This window comes from Sapajus apella, unplaced genomic scaffold, assembly GCF_009761245.1.
Source record: "Sapajus apella isolate SASKATOON/1434 unplaced genomic scaffold, GSC_monkey_1.0 scaffold7, whole genome shotgun sequence".
Taxonomy (NCBI): Eukaryota; Metazoa; Chordata; class Mammalia; order Primates; family Cebidae; genus Sapajus; species Sapajus apella.
In genome coordinates, this window is record NW_022436947.1 from 29,518,846 (window position 1) to 29,541,444 (window position 22,599).

At 35.8% G+C, this 22,599-nt stretch overlaps 1 protein-coding gene across 6 annotated transcripts in view; it reads left to right on the forward strand.

Annotated features, from left to right (window-relative positions):
* IMMP2L (inner mitochondrial membrane peptidase subunit 2) overlaps positions 1-22,599 on the forward strand; it is an 865,268-nt gene that overhangs the window by 126,888 nt on the left and 715,781 nt on the right. The gene's annotated exons all lie outside the window — the stretch shown is intronic.

The window sequence follows — 22,599 nt, forward strand, 5'->3', positions numbered from 1 at the left end:
CTTTTTTCCATTGGTTATTTAGAATTATATTGTTTGACTTCCAGATATATCAAGACTTCTTCCTTAATTTATTTCTATTTTAATTCCTTTGTGATCAAAGAAAGTACTCTGAGTGATTTCAGTCAATTTTTTTTTTTAAGGCCTGGCATGTGCCCGGTTTTGTTAATTTTTAAATGTGTGTTAGCAAATCGTGTGTATTCTGCTGTTGCTGGGTGAGTGTTCTGTAAATATCAAATAGGTCAACTTGTTAATGGTGCCACTCAAGTATTTTATATCCTTACTGTTTCTGGTCTCTTTGTTTTGTCAGTTACTGAGAGAGTAGTGTTGAAATCAACTATTATTATAGGTTTGTTTTTTTCTCCTTTCAGTTCTAATTTTTGCTTCACGTGTTTTGAAACTCCATTATTAGGTGCATAAATATTTAGAATTCTTACGTCTTCTTTTTAATAAATTGTCATTTTATAGCTCACTACTGCAGTTGCCTCCTACCCTTCCATTCGATGACCACTTTTGCAGGCTTCAGGGGGACCAGGAACAAAGTTGGGGCCTAGCACCCCCACTATTCTGCCAGCTGGGGAGAACAAGTCACAATTACAAATTATCACAACAATTAGCACCTGTACTTTGGAGCTCTGCAAAGTGAGGAGGCCCCAGCTCACTTTTTACTGTGGAAACAATGATATTCCTTCAGCCTGAGGGAATTAGTGTTGATGAAACCGGTGCCATCAATTGGCTCATAATTGCCCTGCACGTTGATGCACACGAGATCCCCCTTGTAGAGAGACAGTAGCAACTCCTGGCTGATGATGTACGGCCCTTGAAGCTGGGCACCTGCACACGTTCCCTTCCATTTGCTCCTGGGACTTGGTGGTGTAACGATGGACAAATTTACACTCAGGGTTGATTTTGTGCACTTCCTGATCCATAGTGAAGGCCTCAATGTCTTAAATGAGTGTGGTAAAGGCTGGTGCCTGCTGGGGTCTTGTAGATGCCTTTGGACTTTATTCCAATGAAGCAGTTCTCCATAATGTCAATACAGCCCATGCCGTGCTTCCCTGTGACTTCGTTCAGGTACGCAAAAATCTCCAAGGAGGTCTGGTGGGGTGGTGCCATCCTGTTGGTCACTTTCACAGGGACTCCTTTTTTTGAGCTTGATCTAGAGAATTTCAGGTGTATTGTGGGCTTTGCCTGGGTCCTTGGTATATTGATAATAACATCTTTGCCTTTATTTTATGTTCATTTTTGAAACATATTTGATCTGGCTGTGTGATTTTAGTTTCACAATTTTTTTCTTACAGCACTCTAAGAACGTCATTTCATTTCCTTCCAGCTTGCATAGTTTCTGACAAGACTTATGTGTTATTGTTATGTTTGCTCCTATGTAGATAATGTGCCTTTTTTTTTCTGGCTACTTTTAAGATTTTCTCTTTATTACTTTTTTTTAATAGCAATTTGATTATAACATGTCATGGATTTTCTTTATTCTGACTGGGCTTTGTTGAACTTCTTGGATTTGCAGGCTGGTAGTGTTTATTAAATTCAAAAAAATTAGGGGCATTTTTTTTTTAATATTTTCTTGACCACTTTCCTCTCATTTTAGTACTTGAATACAAAAATGTTAGATTATTTGTTGTCCTTACATATTATCAAGACTATTCATTTTAAAATGTTTTCTTCCTTTGTACTTGGTTTAAAATAATTTATATTGCTATGTTTTCAACTTCACTGATATTTTGTAGTGAAGTTGTAGTGTTTTGTCTGCTGATAATGTCATCCAGCAAAATTTTCCTATCAAAAATGTTTAAAAATATTTAGACAATTTGGTTCTTCTTAATATGTTCATATTTCCTTTAAGTCTTTAATCTTATTGAACTTAATAGCTGGGTTAAGGCCTTTTTATGTTAATTTTGTTATCTTTGTTAATTCTGGACCTGTTTTTATTGACTGATTTTTCTCCTAGTTCTGGGTAACATTTCCCTGCCTTTTATTTGCCTGTCTTTATTTATTTATTTTTTAACTATTAGGCATGAATATTAGTATTTACAGTGTTCAGCTGAATTTGAACACTGTAAATACTAATTTACATTGGCTTTTCTTTTTGGTTACTAATGTAATACTAATTACATTTTTCTTTTAAATGGTCTCTCTACCACCCTCCACTTTTTTGGTAGGCATTTAAATTATTTGCACATCAGTCTGATCATATCAAGGCTTATTTTTGTGCTTTTCAAGGATACTCTACGGTATTCTTTAGAGCTAGTTTAGACTCACTACTATGGCATGAGCTTTCTGGAGCCTCTGCAGACTACTCTGGGTATTCAACAACAAGGTCTCTTCATTCTTGGAATTTTTCACTTTATAGCCCCCCTGCAATTGATCTTTTCCTGCTAGCTATTTTTTACTTGGCTGCTTGGGGTTTCACCATATACAGCACGGATTCCTGTTCAAAGCCTCCTGAGTGTTCTTATGCCAATCTCTGCATAGCGTTTTCTTTCTCTGTAATATGTCGCACAGATTACAGCCATCCCGGCCTCTTCAGACTCTGATCTGTATCTCAACTTATTTGGACCATGAGGCTCTGTTTGATTTCCCTATTCTCATACCACAGTTTGCACTTTGCGTCTAGGTTGGAAGAGAGGCAGTCTTAGATATCACCTGATTTGTTGCCCTTCTGTTAATAATCACGGGCCTCTTCTGCCTTTTGTCCACTATCTGAAATAGCTTTATATATTTTGCTCGCTTTTTTAGCTATCTATAGGATTTTGAGAGCAATCCTGTAGAAGTTCAGCATAATTATTTGTTCCATTTAAATTTAATGTAATGAATGCAATTATTCTAGACCTGAATATTGAATCTGGTTACTTTTAGAAACAAGCTTTATGTTACAGTATGTATTTTCAAAAATTTCAAATAATTCTTTGTATGGAGACCATAAGATTATTTAAGCAAGGTTATACTGATGTCTTAAAAAAAACTCTCAAGTTTTTCATAAGATACCCTGTAGGTCATTTAATTTTGCATGCATGTATGTGTAAGTTGGCGATGTGCATGTACAGCTTCTTTTAAAAATGGATTGGGACCTAACAATGAAAACATGCAGTTGTAATGGTTCTTACTGTAGTGCATGTTGAATTATGAGAGTTACTCATGGTTATATGTTACCCATGGGGACTTTTAGTGTGCTTGGTTATATAGATCTGCACATTTTTAGCTATAGGCTGATAACTATATTGAATCATAAATTTATTACTCAAGCAATGTTTTCTAGGTGGACGTTAAATTTTAAGAGAATTAAGGGTAGGAATTAACTTTTATTAAATGCTTTCTTCAACTTTAAATGAATGTCTTAAATGTAAATATTACTAATTTGTGTAATTAATACACAGAAGCATTGTTTAATTATTAGTTTAGAACAAAAATTAATTACAACATTTCTTAAGAATACTAGAGGAAACAGGGAAAATATAAGTGAAAACAATTTAACTGACAGAAGCTTGTCAGCACTTAGCAACATTTATTTTCAATTACAAATGGTACTTTTTTTTTTAGCACCATTTTTATTCTAGCTTTGCATCGATATATCATCTAGACAGAAAGTGCTGATGCAGGTTTTCCAGTGCTAGCCTGCAAAGGAATTGAAGGTGAATGTGGTTTTAGTTACATCTCCTGCTTCCTCTACATCTGTGCTTTGTGTTTTATTAGACTGTTTAAAATACGTTGTTGTCAAATATGTAAGTGTCAGGCTTGCTGATCATTTATATGCTTTAGTTTTAAAAAAAAATACTACATACAACATGGTTCATTTATCAGCTGTTTTTTCTAGGACTATCTGTAAATTTGAGAGTGTTTACTGGTAGATACACGAGAAGTTAGTATCTCCAAGTTTTTCAGTCATGTTGGTTTACTGCCATGTGAAATATATTACTGAGCTTACATATGAAAAAGATAAAACACACTGTCGTCTTGTCCATTGTGCATTTCAGTTACAGGAACAAAATGATATGCTTGCAGTTCTGTGACATGAGGCATTAGAAAAATCTTTGTTATATAGATTGTGTGACTCAGACTTGTGTGTATGTTTATGTATGACTCTTGCAGAATAAAGTTGTATTTATGTGTACCCATAGTGATATTTCTGTGTCTGTATGAACATAATGATTCAGTAGATTAGATCATGAGCATTCTTTACATTTGTCTATAGTAATTAAGTCTCTCACTGAATATGAACCAGGTACTGGCCAAGCTGTTTTACAATAAATATTATACTTATTACTTGTTTCAATGGCTAGTATATATAGTCAGAATTGTTGCAGTTTGGTCACTTCTTGGAAAATCTTAAATACACTTCTTATGGGGAACTTACCATGTTTATACACGTATGTTGTTGTCTTCTTTTTTTTTGTTTTAGATAAGTGCTGTTGCTTAGCATTTAAGTGCTATTGCTTAGCATTTAAAGTAGAATGTTTTATTTTTATAAGTTAATATTTAGTTCTGTGAGCTAGAGCATGCTATTTAATTTTCCCATGCCTGAGTTATGTCATCTCTGAAATTGGAATAAAATAGTTCCAGCTTCATAGGATTGTGTTGAAGATTAAATGATTTAACATATGAAGCACTCCGAACAATTATTGAACCCAAGCAAATTTTCAGTGAGTAGTAGTTATTATCATTAGTCAATTTAAGAATCAACTAGTAATCTTTCTTTTTTCTTTTTTATGTCATATATATATATATATATATATATTTACATTTCTTAAAATTCACTCATACTAAGTATAGAATTGATATATAGTGAATTTATAAGGTTGTACAGCTATCACTATAATCCAATTTTGGAATATTTTAATCACAACATTTTAGGCATTTGAGTATGAAGTTCTAATAATAATTTTTAGTGCATTGTTTCAAATATGCTATTTTTAAACTATAATGTATGGGGTTATTTGTTAAGATGACGTAGTTGGAGTTTTCTGTTCCTAAATTTTTAGCTGATCTCTGTGTTGGGGGCACCTGTATACTTGGGAACAGTAAAAGCAGAGAAAGAGAGTTCAGAGATAACAGATAAACCCTTTAAATTTGAGTATTTCCATTTCTCGAGACCTTTGAAATTTTTGTAAAAATATGCTATTGCACATTGTCTAGTAAGTAACTAAAGATGATCCATGTAAGCACATGTGAAACTCACTAAACTATAGTTGGTAAAAGGAGTTTCACAGACTTGTAATGTCTTAGCTCAGAAAGATAACTGATTATATATTACCAGGAATCTTGGTTACATTTGTACTATATTTAATTTCTAGAACTGTAGTTCTAGCAATCTATACCTGGTATAGTTTTTATTTTTCTGAAAGTAACAGATGCAAGGTGAAGTAGGAATTAAGGAACTTCTTTAGACACATCTTTTGGGTTGCATTTTGGAGTTCAGGCACCAGAAGTGATTCTGAAATTTTTGTATTGACTACTGACAGACATTATGTACCAAGAACTCCCATTACTGTAGGTCACTGAATTAATTTAAGAAATAAAAATTGACATCATTCCTTTAGGGAATTGTGGGCTACTGCTTGATGTTCTTGTCTTTGACAAATGTGAAAATTTAGAATAAATTTTATTTTTAGTGTGTTGGGATCTTAAGAATGAAGTGAGTCCTTTCCAAATTTAAATGTTTTCAAATGGATAAAAAATATAGTTCATAGACTTTCTTTCTACCTCTTTTCACTGAAATAGTTAAGTGCTTGAGTTTTCCATGAACTAGTGTGTGTAGTTGCTTATTCCTAAATGGAAAAAGAGTTCCAGAAAGCATTTAAAAGTCTTGAGAGCTGTGCTCAGAAGTCATTGTTATTTGTGGGAAGAAGGTAGTCAAAATTGATATTCCTATGTGCCTATTACATTTGAATGCATTTATATTCTGTTATTTGTAATGTGTTCTAGATGAAATCATTAGGATTTCTTTGTATGCTGGTTATCTACTCAGGTGAATTTGCATCATTTGTACTCCAAAATATATGAAAAATAGATTGACTAGCATGAATTTCTGTGGCCATTTGCTTTCTAGCCGAGTAGATAAAGTACTGTGAGCTAGGGCTGTGTTAAATGTGATACACACGCCAGGCCTTCATAAAGGATAAAACTCCCTGTGTGTCATGCTGCCGCTGTATTAGTTAATTAGTATATGTGTTTGGGGGTTGCTCCAAGTATGCCTCTTACAATTATATATTGGTTAAAAAGTAAACACTAAACCTTTCAAGAGACTTTTAAGTGGCATGGCTAATTTTGCCCCAATATTATTTTATATTTAGAATTCAAGCTATCATGTAAATCAAAGGATCTCAATTTTAACAGTATTACACAGAAAGGGATCCTCACTTCCATCCTTTTACAATCCTCTGCAGGATTCTTTACAACCTAAAGAATATTGGATTTTGTATTTGGGATGTGGCTTTCAAACTATGTAATTTGGAATAGCTGCTTAACTTTTTTCCCTGTGATTCTTCATGTGTAAAAGATAAAATAGTTGACTTAGATTATTTTATTGACCCCCTTTAAACAAAACATGTATTTTCAATACTTAGTATTCAGGGCTGCAGTGAGCCAAGATTGTGTCACTAGGTATGATTGCACCAACCTGGGTGACAAAGTGAGACCCTGTTTAAAAAAATATATGTATCTGTGCTGTATTAGTCTGTTTTTACACTGCTGTAAAGAATTACCTGAGATTGGGTAATTTATAAAGAAAAGAGGTTCAATTGACTTAGAGTTCTGCATGGCTGGAAAGGACTCAAGAAACTTACAATCATGGTGGAAGGCAAAGCGGAAGCAAGGCATGTGTTATATTGTGGCAGGAGAGAGAAAGATTGAGGGGGAGGAACTGCCAAACAATTTTTAAACCGTGAGATCGCATGAGAACTCACTCACTATCATGAGAGCAGCATGGGAGAACTGCCCTGTGATCCAGTCACCTTCTACCAGGTCCCTTCCTTGACATGTAGGGATTACAATTTGAGATGAGATTTGGGTGGGGACACAGAGCCAAACTATATCACAGTGGTAACTTGTGCCTGTAGTCCCAGCTACTTGGGTGGTGGTAGCTTGCGTCTGTAGTCCCAGCTACCTTGGAGGCTGAGGGAGGGGGGTCAAGGCTGCAGTGAGCCAAGTTTGCACCATTGCACTCCAGCCTAGGTGACAGAGTGAGACCCTGTCTCAGAAAAAGAAAATAAAGAACAGTAAATAGACATAAATAAACATAATATGTTTGTGGAACTATGAAGGCAATGTGTCTGGAACCGAAAATTTCCATTGTGAAGGTATTAGGAAATAGTTTGAACATACAGATATGGAGAGTCTTGAATGCCACCCTGAGGATTTTAAATTTTATTTTATAGTAATTGAAGATTTTTTTGTGTTGTTTTGAGACAGAGTCTCACTAGGTTGCCCAGGTTTGAGTGCAGTGGTGTGATCTCGGCTCACTGTAACCTCTGACTCAATAATTCTTCTGCTTCAGCCTCTCGAGTAGCTGGGACTACAGGTGCATGCCACTGCACCTGGCTAATTTTTGTATTTTTAGTAAAGACAGGGTTTCACCATGTTGCCTGGGCTGGTCTCGAACTCTTGACCTCAGGTGATCTGTCTGCCGCAGTTTCCCAAAGTGCTGGGGTTACATGCATGAGCCACCGCACATGGCTATAAATGGAAACTTTTAAGGTTTTTGAGCAAGTGAAGTGATAAAAGCGCATCTTAATTCCAGAAATGGATGACTCCATTTCATTATATGTGATAATCTATAGCAATGACCAAGAAAACTTGATATTAGGGACCAGGAACACAAGTTGGGTGTTTCATATAAAGTTAGTTTCAGAACAGAAGGCTTCTGCCTGGGTTTAATTTGAATATATAGGACATGTACATTGTGAAAGAATGAAGGATTGTTTTTTCCTGATTTTTGAAATGGGGTCTTGCTACGTGGTCCAGCCTGGACTGCAGTGGCAGTTCACAAGCACAATCATAGCTCACTATAGCCTTGAACTCCTGGGCTCAAGCAATCCCCCTGCCTCGGCCTCCTGAGTAAATGGGACTGGAGATGCATACCCCCTGCCTGTCTTCTATTTTTTTTTTAAAAACCCTGAATTTTTAACATGATAAACAGTCTCAGAATATTTTTATGGATTTTATTCACCAGTCTTGCATTTACTACTGTGTTTGGAATGTTGGCAGTGCTAAATAAATAATAGTTTAATGATCAGCCTATAGTCTTCCTAATTCTATTACTTAATAGCACCTCAAGCTTTTCTTTCCACCTGATGTTGAATGTAGCTATGCAGTCCATGGTTTACTAGTTGAATTGCTCAGTATGACCATGACTTGCTTAACATTTTTCTCAATAAGACTTCATGAATATTTAAAGAATCTCCTGAACAGAGGCAATAGTCCACTACCAGTCAGAGCCCATATTTCCAGAGTGCTACAGAAAGTGTGATCTGTAGTGTTTCTTTGGAAAGGACATGGTAGGTGATTTTTCTCTTATTCGAAGAAGTACATTGACATTTGGAAAGGTATTAGAACTGCAGTTTTAATCCTAGTTATCTATATATTATTTTAATGTGAAAATTCTTTTGCTACTACACGAATTATTTTTCTTTAAAGAACTGTATTCTGCCTTGTGTTATTGTTAGTTAAGCACAGGTCTATCTTACCAGAATACACTTGGGGAGGCAGAAAATTGACTTTAATTGCCTTTGCTCCCCCATAACACTCAGGATAGGTTGGCAATCAGAAAATATTTGAGTTAAAATACTGTCTTTAATGTTTATATGTAAATATTCACTAGAAAATTGTAATTGTATTTTATTTACCGATTCATCTTAACTCAGGTTATAACTTACTGGGTTGCATTTTAGATCAAGAGACTGAACTTTTGGCATATCTCAATAAGATAAACAATCTCACCACATGCTATCAAATTCTTACAAATAAAAGCAAATCTGTTCTGTTCAAAGTAAACTTACTCCCAACATTTATGGAAATATTTAAAACATCTAAACTAGAGCAAGGAAATGACAAAAAGCAAAAGAAAAAAAGCCTTTCCTTACCCATAATATATTTGGGAAGAGATTATCAGTATAATCCTTTTTTTTTTCCACTTTTTTGGTATGTCTGCAAAATTATGTCTCCTCTGTTGATCATTATGGAAACAAGAAAAGTTGTAAAGTTATAAAATGATACTAATACTCTTTACTACTGAGGCATTTTGTTGTAGAGTAGAAATGAAGACATATCTAATGTCATGCATTTCCAAAGATGAGTCTATGGGGTAAGCAAGACAGATTGAGAGCTCCTTTTTAACCTCATGCCTAAGCATTTCAAGTCACCAATATCTTCTGAATATGCCATGCAGTGTACCTACATGCAAATTTAGCATGGGGAAGGTACAGTAAAATGCATTGTTGTTCAGACTACAGATGTAGATGGCTGATCCACAGAAAAGCCCTAAGGAGCACAGGTGAGAACATTTCAAATGGACAGTGGGGTAGGCTGAAGAAGGTCAAAAAAGTCTGAAAGGGTCAGACTGGTGGAGAAAGGGGAATATTACCAAGTAGGAGGTGTAGCAGCAGGATGTATAAAATTGGGCCCTTGGGATACCGGTGATGACATCATAGAATTTAAAGTTTGAAAAGTCCCCCCTTTTTAAAGTTTTATATATATATATATATATATATATATATATATATATATATATGTATATGTATATATGTTTATTTATTTATTTATTGTACTTTAGGTTCTGGGGTACATGTGCAGATCATGCAGGATTGTTGCATAGGTACATACATGGCAATGTGGTTTGCCGCTTCCATTCCCCCCATCACCTATATCTGGTATTTCTCCCAGTGTTATCCCTCTCCATCTTCCCCACCCCCTGCTGCGCCTCCCGTAGCCTCCAACAACAGACCCCAGTGTGTTATGCTCCCCTCCCTGTGTCCATGTGTTCTCATGTTCAACACCCGCCTATAAGTGAGAACATACGGTGTTTGATTTTCTGTTCTTGTGTCAGTTTGCTGAGAATGATGGTTTCCAGATTCATGGCCCTACAAAAGACACAAACTCATCGTTTTTTATGGCTACGTAGTATTTCATGGTGGGTATGTGCCATATTTTCCTTGTCTAGTCTACCATCGATGGACACTTGGGTTGGTTCCAGGTCTTTGCTATTATAAACAGTGCTGCAATAAACATACGTGTGCATGTGTTTTTATAATAGAATGATTTATAATCCTTTGGGTGTATACCCAGTGATGAGATTGCTGGGTCAAATGGAATTTCTCTTTCTAGGTCCTTGAGGAATCGCCCCACTGTCTTCCACAATGATTGAACTAATTGACACTCCCACCAACAGTGTAAAAGTGTTCCTATTTCTACACATCCTCTCCAGCATCTGTTGTCTCCAGATTTTTTAATGATCACCATTCTGACTGGTGTGAAGTGGTATCTCAATGTGGTTTTGATTTGCATTTCTCTAATGACCAGTGATGATGAGCATTATTTCATATATTTGTTGGCCTCATATATGTCTTCTTTTGAAAAGTCTCTGCTCATATCCTTCACCCGCTTTTGAATGGGTTTGTTTGCGTTTTTTCTTGTAAATCTGTTTTAGTTCTTTGTAGATTCTGGATATTAGCCCTTTGTCAGATGGGTAGATTGCAAAAAATTTTTTTCCATTCTATTGATTGCCGGTACACTCTAATGATTGTTTCTTTTGCTGTGTAGACGCTCTTGAGTTTAATTAGATCCCATTGGTCTATTTTGGCTTCTGTTGCCAATGCTTTTGGTGTTTTAGCCTATGCCTATCTCCTGAACGCTTTTGCCTAGGTTTTCTTCTAAGGTTTTTATGGTGTTAGGTCTTATGTAAAATAAGAATCTTTTATATGTCAAAAAAGTGAAATGATAAAGTGAATGAGAACCTAGAAAAGTATTTGCAGCATCTAACATATCACTCATGTATAAAAAACAGCCACAAAATAGTAATAAAAAGCAAATATGTTCAAAGGAAAATAGGCAAATGTTATGAACAGATAGTTCAGAAAAGGAAATGGATAATGAATTTATTAAAGTTATTAATCGTACTTGTAAATGACATGGTATGAAATTAAATGAGACATACTTTTACATCCATCATACCAGCAACACAGTATTGATGAAGTTTCTTTAAACCTGTACTCTTATGGATATTGGAGAAAGAACAGTTTGATGATAGGCATCAAAAAGCTTGAAAATATTTACATGTTTTTACTTGTTACTTTCAACTTTTAGAATTTTTTTCAAGAGATAAATCAGAGACTAGAGCAAAGATAAAGTGATGTTCACTACTGCATTATTACAGTAATAACTGTCCAATAGTGGTAGGTTAGCTAAATAAACTACAATATTTACAAATGATGAAATATTCATGCAACCATTCAAAAATCGTGGTTTTAAAGACTATGAATATTGAAAATGCTCCTGTTACATTGTCAAACAAAACAAGTTACAAAATGATGTATAATTCTAATACCTGAAAAACATGGTACATATGTGTAGATAAAGGACTTGGGGACTGCAGAGAATATAAATATTGGAAATATGTCTATCATACGTGATTTTATTATCTTATAATAAAAATGTTTTCTGAATCTTCATTTATGAGAAAAAGTTGTAAATTACAGACTAGCATTGTATGTTGTTATAATAGTATTGTGTGTGTGCATATAATTTGCCAACTGTATTTGTCTATTCTTTTTTATTTTTATTTAAGTTCTGGGATACATATGCAGAATGTGCTGGTTTGTTACATAGGTATAAATATGCCATGGTGGTTTGATGCACCTGTCAACCCATCATCTAGGTTTTAAGCCTTGCATGCATTAGGTATTTCTCCTAATACTATCCCTCCCCTATCCCCTCATCCCCTAACAGGCCCTGGTGTGTGATGTACCCCTCCCTGTGTCTGTGTGTTCTCATTGTTCAACTCCCATTTATGAGGAGAACATGTGGTGCTGGGTTTTCTGTTCCTGTGTTAGTTTGCTCAGAATGATGACTTCTAGCCTCATCCATGTCCCTGAAAAGACACGAACTCATTCTCTTTTATGGCTAAATAGTATTCCATGGTGTATATGTGCCACATTTTTTTAATCCAGTCTATCACTGATGGATATTTGGCTTGGTTCCAAGTCTTTGCCTTTGTAAATAGTGCTTCAATAAACATGGTACTTGTGTCTTTATGGTAGAATGATTTGTAATCCTTTTGAGTATATACCCCATAGTGGGATTGCTGGGTCAAATGGTATTTCTGGTTCTAGATCCTTGAGGAATCATCACACTGTCTTCCACAATGGTTGAACTAATTTATACTCCCACCAACAGTGTAAAAGCATTCCTATTTCTTCACATCCTTGCCAGCATCTGCTGTTTTCTGACTTTTTAATAATTACCTTTCTAACTGGTATGAAGTGATATCTCATGTGCTTTTCATTTGCATTTCTCTAATGACCAGTCATGGTGAGCTTTTTTTCATATGTTTGTTTTCTTTTCTTATGACACTGATATATCAGTAATATGAATTTTATAGTTTAAGTAAATTTGTTTAATAATGCTTATTTAGCAGAAAGTCCAGATTGAATCAATGCCCAATAGTTTTATTTGAGAATGTTTCAGAATAATATTACTACAGATGTATATTTTTAGTACAATAGAATTGAAATTATACTGTGCTTTCAATTAACTTATATAAAGTGAGAAAGGCAAAAACTATCAACAGCAGAATAAAGAAAGATTTCATATATTAAAGTACCAAAAAACTGTATTGTGTTTGCTTTATTTTCTCACTTTTAGAAATATTTTAGCTGTACTGATTTTTGTTAAAATGTAGATATTTTTTATACTAGCACATTTATTTACAAGTAATAAAGTAATTTGTCTCAAATGACTATAATACAGTATAAAGTAAAATTGAGTTCATGTAGTAATGTGTGGTTAGACAAACAAAATTGGACTAAAATTTTTTATTGATTGGTTTCTAATTGTAATAAAAATACATTTTAGGTTTTTGTTATGGAGAAAGAAAAAAATGGCAGAGGGTAGAAGAGCGATGTGGAAGATAAATAGAAAATATAACTTGGTTCTTTTACTTGAAAAAAAAAGATTGATTAGAGTCATTTTCTAAAACTGTAACCGTGGAATTGTCTTACAGTCATCCAATGAGATTCCTAGGTTTTTGATTTGGTATCTAGTGATAGGTACGAATATTAAGTCTTTTGAGATGAAATTTTGGCTCGAATATTCTGAGCTAACTAATTTAGCACAGCCTTCCACAACCCCATCAGAATGTTTACTATTTTCTAATATGGGGACAAATGAAAAGTTTAGAAAATTGGGACAGAAAACAAACAAAACAGCACTCAGAAAAGATGTAGAATAAGGAGAACAGGTCAGAACCCTAACTTGATTTATCTTTGTTTCTGAGCCTTTTGTTATTTGTTTAGAAATGATGATGATGTCGATGATGATGTCCTCAATGACGGCAGAAATGAAAATGTATTACACCATTTTTAGTGCTAAGTGCTTTATATGGGTTATCTCTGAGGTAAGCCAGAAACTGTTGAGAGAGGAACATACAATATTTGTCAAATCTAAGATTCATCTTTATTTTATCTTTGTCTTATGTATTTGTGATAAAGTATTTCTTTATGTACTTCATAAAAATACTGTCAGTTAAACGATGATACTATTGACTGTAAGATACATCTTGATTCCAGAGGTGACAAAGTATTTTAAACATACCCTCATCAGTGAAATATGTTAATTGGTGAGAGTGAGAGTTGACTAGCAGACTGATGAATTACTGTTTCCTAGTTTGAAATCAGTTTTTGAGAAGTTTATCATTAATGAAAGGAGGAAGTTTTGAAAATATGAGAAAATGATGTTAAAAAACTGTTCCAGTCCTGATCTCTTTCCTATCTTTGGGCCAATCCTTTGTGGAAAAAGCACACATATATAAAACCCACGTATGTGAGCAAAGAAAAGGATTTGGAGGGGTCGCATGTCTTCAAGTAGGAGTAGCTTTTAATGTAAATGTAGGATAGGCTTTAATTTCTGCTAGTTTTATACACTAAATTGCAAAGTTGTACTCTTGGGAGCGAGGGATGGTGATAGGGAAGATTTTAAGAGCAGAACAGAAAATGAACATTGAGAATTGTTCCTTGGGGAGTGTTCTCTCTAGAGACACTGAGCCTGTAAACCATTCTCCCCTACGTACAACATCAGGAGCAAGATTAAATAGGGTTTCCTAGTATGCAGAGTTTACAGACTGCGGATATTCTCTGAGTACAGCAGACAGTAGAGTAAGTTTAATTGAAAGTATGTAATGTTCTAAATTCTGCATATTGTTTGGTGCAAAACTTGAGGAAGGAGGCAGGAAGAGAAAGAGAAATGGGACAAGTTTTTCATAAGACGTAATGAGAGGAGAGCTGTTGCAGAGCCAGGGCACAAGTATCTGGCTATTTACTTGTAAGATCTGTGGAAAAGTCAAACAGTGGAAAAAAGAGATTAAAGCATTACGGTAGTTTGGAAAGATATTTCTTTTGGAAATTTGGAATTTTCTGAGTCATTAGGGTGACGGGAGCATCTTTTGTTCTAGTGAGGCTATTCTTGGTGGGCCCTTAAAAAGCTTCAGGTTAAGGGCTGCTTGCCCAATAGACTAAACCTTAAATAGCTTGGAACTTTTAATCTCATGGGCCAACTTCTGAGGAGGGGAAAGGGGCTGAAGATTGAGCTAATCACTGATGGCTACAGATTAATGAATAAAGCTTATGTAATGCAGTCTCCACAAAAAGCCCTAAATGCCTGGGTCCTGAGACTTTTAAAGTTGGTGAACACATCAGCTTGCCAGGTGGCTGGTGCACGCCAGCTCCATGGGGACAAAAGCTCCTGTGCTCCAGACCCTTCCAGATCTCACCATATGTACCTCTTCATCTGACTCTTCATTTGTATTACTTATAATACACCAGTAATGTTAAGTAAAGTGGTTTTTTTTTGGAGTGTTGTGAGCCATTCTAGCAAATTTTATTGAACCAGAAATGAGAGGAGGACCTTACCACTTCAGATGTTATAGCCAAGTTGGACAGGCGTGTGTGTAACCTAGGGACCTTGTTTTGTGGGACTGAGCCCTAAGGGGTCTGATGCTAACTCCAGGTTATTATCAGAATTAATTGAATTATGAGACTTCCAGTTTGTGTCGGAGTTGGTTGGTGTCAGAAGGAAAGACACTTCTCACTTGATGTCAGAAGAGGTGTGAGTAAACACAGCTCAAGCATACTTAGGTATTGAGTTAAAGGCCAGGAAAACTCGCAGGAGATCAGGAAGTAGTCGGTTGATGGGAGGGGAGTTCAGTAGTAGCTAAGAAAGTTAAGGCAATAAAATAAAAAAGTAGTCAGATCAGATGCTTTAGAATCTAATTTTATAAATTCTTGGCCCTTGGCAGGAAATACGTTTTTATTGTAGCTTCTGTACATTTCCAGTGGGTGGGGGCATTGGTCATTAATATGTGGCTAGAATAGGAAAAAGAGACTTGACTGGTCCAGTTAATCTTTTTCCTGGTTAGATAATACATTCATTGGACAGGTGCTTAAAAGATTGGAAATGTGATTGCCCACGTGGCATTGGGGCTAAAAGTATGTTCTTGTCCGAGGCTCTCCTTGGGTAGCAGATAGCCAAAGACAAATATAGTTTGCACATTGTTGTATGCTGGATATAAATGCATTCAAGCTGGTAATGAAGAATTTGTATATGCAAAGCCAGGAGAGGACATTGAAGCAAGGAGGGAAAGAACACTTTCTGAACTTCCATTGCCAACCAGGAAGAATTAACCTGAGATTGAAGAAGTGTATATCTGAAGTGAAGGACAAGGGGACAGTGCTCAATGTCATCCTTTAGAACAGAGGGCAGGAATCCCACTTGGAGAGTGGAGGCAACTGAAAGAGAGGTATGGTTGTATTGCCATATATGAAGGAACTCTATTCAGGTTTGCTTGAACTCATACTCTTAATACGTAGTTTTGCTTGCCTTTTTGCCATTTTTGTGGTTGTATAAGGCTGAAGCTTTTTATTTTAAAAAAAAATTGCATCTTTGGATAGTCATTCTGTACAAAACACAGGCAGTGCATTACCTATAATTTTCACATTGGGTTATTTAAAAGTGCAAAAATTTAAAACACAAAGTAATCTGAGTGTAGAATCCTTATAGATTTGAATTATTTTTTCTCTAATTGTCCACAGTCTAGCATTGCCTTCACCGAATTTGTTCACAGTTTTAGTGATTCGTCTTTATCAAATCTTTGCAAAGCATTGTACTTACTTTTCCGGGGTACACTAATCCTTCTTTTTGCACTCATATTTCATCAGGTTGTGAATAATTTAGTTAAATTATGTAATTACTATAACTAGAACAAATGGTAATAAGTATGGGAACAAAACAACCCCTGTTGGTGAGTGTGCAGCTCAGGGTTGGGAAGAAGAGCAGGTGCAGAGTAGAGAGTGGGCTGTACAGGGTGCTGCGTGTTCCACAAGGGACTGGAAAGCCTGGACTAACGGACGAGATCCCAGTGCTCACAGCCGCTCCAGTTCCTCTATTCTTGTGCTTTCTAGAGATTCTTTAGTCCTTTAAAAATCTTTCATTTACATATTAGCAATAAACCATGTTTGTAGTTAGTACTAAAAACCAAAATAACAGGATATATTAGTAATTGGGACTGCTATTATAATAGATAATAGACTTTCAAATAAGCATTTTAAGAATTCTCAAATTTATAAGGTAAGGTTTTTTTATGTTAGTTGAATATATTTTAGTGGTAAAGTAAGGAGTTATATTGCAAGTTGATTATTGAGATCTCTTAAATTTATCCTACAATTAGAATTTTCTTCTTCATGGTTATGTGCTAATGTGTGTCTGCATTTGTTTGTGATTTTTTTGTTTTAAAATGTGATACTAAAAATACCCAGAAATTGAAATTTAGCCCCACTGCAGTTCCATAATCTCTTCTTGCTTTGTTCTGTTGCTAAGTCAGAAATTCACATTTGCTAGATTATTACCTATTGCCATGGAAATCGTTTTGTTGTATTTCTATTTCACTACAGGAATAAGCAGCAGGAGCTAATGGACCATAAGAGGGAAATTTGTTGTTTAAACAATGATTATCTTTTATATTTGGCTAACATGAAAAGGGGAAAGTACAGTTTTTCTGTCACACAGCATGAGAAGATAAATGGATGAGAATTAGAGACAGAATTTACCTGAAAAATATTTATACCTGTCTTGTGAGTTGAAAATAAAGTTACCTGCTCACAAGACAAAATTATAAAATGTGCCTATATCAACCTATTTTTTTTATCAAGTCACAGAAGAGGGCCTTGTGGCTGGTTGGGTTCCCTAGAAGCAGACATTGACATGGAGTTTGGGATGTTAGATGTATTTTAGGGATTATCCCTGGGAAAAGGAAGATATGGGATTGAGCAGGGGAGGAAGTCAAACTGTGAGGCAGGCCTGACAGAACCTTAGAGAAGCCAGTGTGTCCTCAGGCAGTGTGGCCTTCAGAGTTGTCTCAAGTCATCCCTGATCTGTCAGAGGATGTGAAATGCCCCAAGGGAGGGCGGTTCTCTGTATCTGTGGCAATGTTGAAGTCTATTGACTTGGCGGCTGTCTCCTGACCCCAGTGCCCACATATGGGCCATAAGTGAGTGCTGCTTTGAAGGGGGATCTGAGTGATGCATGTTGTTGTTGTCTACATAGGTCTTATTTTGTGACTCTCAGGGAAATTTTGCAATTTTATCCTTATAATATTTATAATTCCCCAATATATATCACCCTTCTAAGCCAAGTATTCTGTAAGAATTAACAGTTTACAGATTTTAGACACTTTCAAAACCCCTTTTAACATCCTAATTTTATTTGTTTAGTGCCCTTAGAATTACATAGGCTATATTAGCCTCTAGCACAAGCATACTTTTTTGTTTTTCAAAATTCAGAGCAAATTGTGGCCCTTCATAGAGAGTTAAGGTTTTCTTAATAGTTATATGGGCATTTATGGCCAAACACTTATTTGTTTTTTAATCATTTGACAATAGTTTCAAGCTCATAGAAACATTGCAAGAATAGGACAAAGAACTCACATATGATTTTCACTCAAATTTTCAATATTAAGATTTTGTTATAGTTGCTGTATCATATTCTCTCTCTCTCTCTCTGTGTGTGTGTGTGTGTGTGTGTGTGTGTGTGTGTGTGTGTGTCCTCCCTCTCTTACTTCTACACATTATTCTTCTTTTGAAGGTTTTTTGGCTTGAGAGTACATTGGAGACATGATGCCCCGGTACTCCCTTAGTATTTAAGTGACTATTTTCTAAAAATAAGGACATTTTCTTACATAATCTCAGTATAACCATAAAAACAGGAAACTAGTATTGATACAATAATACCATCTATTACACAGATTCAATTCATAATTCACCAATTGTCCCAGTGATGTTCTTTATATGTCCAGAATCCAAGCCTTGTATTTAGCTGCCCTGGCTCTTTGCTCTTCTTCAATCTGGAATTTTCGTTAATCTTGCCTTATCTTTCATGATTTTGACATTTTTGAAGAGTTCAGCCATGTTTTGTTTCTCTACTTGGGTTCATCTGATGTTTCCTCATAATGAGGTTGTTATTTTGGGCATGATTACCACAAAAGCGATACCATGTTCTCAGTTCATCATGTAAAAAGATGTGGTCCGAGCTTATCTTGTACTTTTCTTGCCCCAGCCCTGTCGCTACCAACAACTTCTTATTTCTTTTAGTGAATTCTAAGGCTGCTCTTTGCTACTAGGTTCTAAGGTTGCTCTTTGCTGCTGATGTCTCTTTGCTTCTAGATCTTTTCAGTGAACAAACCTAGGAAATACAGGTTTGTACATTATATGTCTATATGTATGTACATGTACATGCATGTATTGATATAGTTTGGCTGCGTCCCCGCCCAAATCTCAACTTGAATTGCATATCCCAGAATTCCTATGTGTTGTGAGAGGGTCCCAGCGGGACGTAATTGAATCATGGGAGCTGGTCTTTCCTGTACTATTCTCATGATAGTAAGTCTCACAAGATCTGATGGGTTTATCAAGGGTTTCCACTTGGGCTTCCTCCTCATTTTTCTCTTGCCACCACCATGTAAGAAGTGCTTTTTGCCTCCTGCCATGATTCTGAGGCCTCCCCAAACCATGTGAAACTGAGAATCCAAGTAAACCTCTTTTTGTTCCCAGTTTTGGGTATGTCTTTATCAGCAGTGTGAAAATGGAATAATACTTATGTACATTTTATGTAAATATATACATTATATGTATGTACACATATACATCTCCATCTATCTATTTATCAATGATCTATCTACCTAAAAATATATGTTCCCACTGATCTCCTCAATTCCAAATAACAGAGTTTATTCTTCCTTCCCCTTTTTGTACAAATAGTTTTCTTCTCCAACATTAGAAAACCTGGCTCCTATTATCCTCAGTATATTTATTTGTTTGCCCAATTTTCCTTTTTTATACTTAATTTTACAGTTATATGGGTCACCTTCTTGACCTCAACCTACTATCCCCAGCCAACTGGTTGAATATTTGGTACTGATCTTGCTGTCTGTGCCAGGTAATTTCTCAGTCCTAACCAAGGAAAAGGGGCCCAGATACTTCTTATGTTTCCTAGCACTTTTATTATTTTCCTTTAGATATGAAGGGCTGTATGGACTCTAAAAGTGATTTGGCTGAACAGCTAGCATTTGGTATGTGTTATATCATAAAACAAGTTTCTATCAAAAATAGGGTTATTTAAGCCGGGCATGGTGGCTCATATCTGTCGTCCCAGAACTTTGGGAGGCTGAGGCAAATGGATCATCTGAGGTCAGGAGTTCGAGACCAGCCTGACTAACATGGTAAAACCCCATCTCTACTAAAAATGCAAAAATTAGCCAGCCATAGTGGCATGTGCCTGTAATCCAAGCTACTTGGGAGGCTGAGGCAGGAGAATCACTTGAACGCAGTAGGCGGAGGTTGCAGTGAGCCAAGATCGTACAATTGCACTCCAGCCTGCGCAACAGAGTGCCTAGATGTGAATGACAGAATTTTAGTGCTTAGCTTAAGATTCTATTATGGAAGATAATAACACTGGCATACAGTCTAGCCACTTTTGATATTAAAGATAGTTTATAAGTAAGAAACTATATTGTTAAGGCAGGTTTTTCTTTGCTTTCTTTTGGATTTATTTCTTGGCAGCTTGATAAGCACTAGCTAAAACAAATTTTTTGTTGAACCTTGTTTATTGGTCTGCAATAATGAGAACAGTTCAAGTCCAATAATTTTGTGCTTTCATTTTTAAGTAACAAAGTGTTCTTATTTTGCGATGATACCACAGAAAGCTAGTTTAAATGCTAGTTTTAAAGGATCTGTAGCTTTGAGAGGTTATAATTTAGAATGGAGGCATGGTGGTCAGAGGAAATGAGCCAAAGTTAAAAGCCTTTTCTGTGCCATTGCATCTGTAACCATCCTCAAAGTACTCTGCACTTTATGTCACAAAAAAGCCTCAAATCCTGTGGGTAAATGTTATCTGCAGGAACCTCATCATTTCTGAAAACAGTACTTTTATTCTTTGAGTGTTTGAACAAGAGATACAAATAATAGTATTTTCTTTTCTTTTTACAGGACAACAGATAGATAGAGGTATTCTTCTGCTGTTTTTGAATAAGTGCTATGTGATATAAGAAGCAAAATCAAATTTAAAATTAATGGATGGTGAGACAGAAACTTAAGATATTATCTGGTTAAATCTCTTTTGCCTCTTTTGTGAAACAGAGGTATCAGTTCTCTTCTTTTTGTGGGGTCATTTTATGCCTAATTTTCTTTCACAAAGTAAAATGTAATTACTTGTCAGCTAATAGCTCATGGCACAGATATTTTTGCCAATAGCATTGAACGTAGATTGTGGTTATATATAACCTTTAAGGAACACAGGGAGCACACTTGATATGGACAGAGCAGTTGATGGGCAGTGATTATGATTGCACAGGGAAAGGGAGTGAAGGCTCATGTTATTTCTTTTTATTTAAATATATCTACATTTTATCATGAGTCTTTTATAATGTTTCCTGTCCTTGTCTGATGTCACTTTACTTGCTTATCCATTCCCTCTCTCTTTTTGTCTGCCTTTGTCTCTCACATAAATTCATGCACACACACACACAAATACGCATACCTTCACACGAATTTAAGTAGCTGGCATGCTTAGAAATATTCTCAAATTAGGGTTGCATAGGGCCAAGGTATATAAATTAGTGTATGTTTATGTGTATATATATTTGTAGAGTCACACACTCTATTTTCAAATAGAAAACCAGTCATACAAAGTGTTTGCCTTATCCTAGACATACCATTCATGTTTGTTAAGTGAATGAATGTATGAGTCTAAAAAGAGCAATGATAATAAGGATTGGAGAAAACTGGGTATAGGGAAGGATTACTCATGGAGAAGTTATTTATTCTGCAAAGATTGACTCATTTAGATGGTTATATCAGGTTATTTACCAATCATATGGAGCAGACTGAGAGTGGTGATTTATGCCTATAATCCCACTGCTTTGGGAGCCCAGGGTGGGAGATTTGTCTGAGGCCAGGAGTTCAACACCAGCCTGGACAACAGACCGAGATCCTGTCTCTTAAAAAAAATTAGCTGGGAGTGGTGGCACATAGCTGTAGTCTTAGCTACTTGGGAGGCTTAAGCCCAGGAGTTGGAGGCTGCAGTCCATCCTGGGTAACATAATAAGACCCTGTCTCTATTAAACAAAATATCATGTGAAGCAATTGGTAGGTTGACTTTATTTCTTTACCCCGCCTTACTCAGCCAAAACTTATTTCTAATTAGTAGAGGGTAAGTGGATAATTATTTGAGATATACACTTATGCCATTTGAAAGGATAAATTATGTCTTAGATGAAGATACTGATTTGGGTATGGGAGCAGATATTTGTAATTTTTTTCCTTTTCCATCAACTTTTCTTATGGCAGCTCATTTTCTGTCTTATGACAGCCAAATAACTCAGTAGAGTAAAATGACTTTTACATGCTAGAAACCATAATGAACCACTCAGGACATCTGCCTTTAGAAACAGCAATAAAAAGATCAAACATTCCCTAGTTACAACTTTAACATTTTACTATTTGCAGTGATACTGCTAGTCCTGTCAATGAAAATTACCACTTGGCATCTTTTTGGAGTCTTTGAATGTATGGCTGGGGACTCACTTCAGCCTGGGGTAGCACTTTGGGTCCTGTTCAGGATTTTCTGAACCACTTACCTAATGTGCCCAAAACGTAGAGAACAAGGTACTGCTTCCCCTGTTGCTTTCCTGAATGTCAACATCTTCCTCTTTTATAACGGGCAAATTTCTGTATTGAAAGAAGTGTGAGCAATGAAAATCCAAGATTTGGTTAATAGTTCAGGTTAGGGTACCAAGCACTTGGCTTTCTTACTCCCCTTTTGCTCAAATGCCACTAGTTA